This window comes from Oncorhynchus gorbuscha, linkage group LG08 (genome assembly GCF_021184085.1).
Source record: "Oncorhynchus gorbuscha isolate QuinsamMale2020 ecotype Even-year linkage group LG08, OgorEven_v1.0, whole genome shotgun sequence".
In the NCBI taxonomy this organism is placed as follows: domain Eukaryota; kingdom Metazoa; phylum Chordata; class Actinopteri; order Salmoniformes; family Salmonidae; genus Oncorhynchus; species Oncorhynchus gorbuscha.
In genome coordinates this window covers 26,716,207-26,717,603 of record NC_060180.1, presented here as the reverse complement: position 1 = coordinate 26,717,603, position 1,397 = coordinate 26,716,207, and the positions used below count along the sequence as shown (strand labels likewise).

Genomic DNA, 1,397 nt, shown 5'->3' with positions numbered 1-1,397 from the left:
CCCCTGTCTCTCTCCTCCTCTCATTCTCTCTCTACCCCCCCCCAACATCACAACAGAGCAGCAGTGGTTACCAAGGTGATCGTTTTTGGGGGGCAAGAATAGCAGCAGAGCGCTGCAAAATACCTCTTAATTTGTGAAGCACAGCTTCCCTATGTCCTTGAGGGCATCAGGTTAGAGGGTTTACAATGCGACAAGAAGATTATGTGAACATCGTTGTCCTTTTCACCTAGCCACTGTGACAAGGGGCAATAAAACACACACACACACATTTCAATTGGGTATATGGGGATCCCACCAGGGGAGCAGTTTAACAAAAGTATGTCATGTGTTGTCTGGTAGCCAATTAATAACTGTCCTCTGGATCACTGCAGTGCCGCAGAGTCCTGTAGAATTTAGCCTACTCAACCATGTAGGAAACAGAGAAAATGTTTGGAAGAACATAAAGCATACTGTGCTATGCGGTACAAAGGAGCGAGCCAGAATGTGAATGAATGAGCCGGTCTGAAAATAGTCAAGGGAAATGGTGGGAGAATGAGTGCCTCAATGTATTTTATGAGAGCGAGACCTTGAAAACAGTGTCTGCTGTATGCCCACTAGGTTTACAGAGCAGATTGGATCAGATCAAGGCAGAGAGAGTAAAGAGGAGAGAGGGAGAGGATAGAGTGGGAAACTGAGTGAGAGAGCAAAATAGAGAGAGAGAGAGAGAGAGAGAGAGAGAGAGAGAGAGAGAGAGAGAGAGAGAGAGAGAGAGAGAGGCAGAGAACAGACAGTTTAAAACAGCACTGTTTCGGGAAAGGAGGGACGTCCAGCGCAGCAGCAGAGGCAGCATACTGATCCTCCAACCAGCTGCTGAGCAGACCTCCAGAGCGCCAGACCTCACCCTCAGCCTGACCTCTCTCCACCCCAGCAGATAGCTGCCCGCTGACGGAAGAGAGAGCCACAGAGACACACCAGGGAAAAGGAGAGGATCCCACTCCACCCGTTCAAAACCGCCTCAAGCTGTGGCTAGGGGAGCAGACAGACAGACACCGGTGCTGCAGGCAGCGGTGAGAGGTGGTTAGGAGGAGGAGACTACAGCTCCAGAGTGGAATAGCTAGATCGAACCTGAGAGGAATTCCAAAAACAGCTGTCCGGCAGACATCCCTCCCGAGAGCAAGTGGCCGAGAGCAGGGCGGCCCCAGGGCAGAGACAGTAGTCAGTCAGCCCCAGTGAGTTTGGGAACCACACGCCACACACACCTCTTTAGCAGTCAGCACTAGGACTGCAGACCTTCAGGAGGGCAGTGGACACCTTTCGGCAGGAACCAGGAGCTTATCCCAGGAATTACACAAGGTGAGGGAAAGGGTGAGCAATGTTTAAGACTTGTTAGTGTGTAATGGGTGTAGAATATGTCTGGC

At 51.0% G+C, this 1,397-nt stretch overlaps 1 protein-coding gene across 4 annotated transcripts in view; it reads left to right on the top strand.

The window, feature by feature from the left end:
* The first annotated feature begins 722 nt into the window (after positions 1 to 722).
* LOC124041416 (cdc42 effector protein 3-like) overlaps positions 723 to 1,397 on the top strand; it is a 10,676-nt gene continuing 10,001 nt past the window's right edge. For 2 of the 4 annotated variants that reach the window (XM_046358966.1, XM_046358963.1), the window contains exon 1: positions 725 to 1,344. The gene's annotated coding sequence lies outside the window, so the exon portion shown is untranslated. Of the gene's footprint in view, positions 1,345 to 1,397 lie in introns of all 4 variants that reach the window. The other 2 variants (XM_046358962.1, XM_046358965.1) reach the window with 2 other exon arrangements.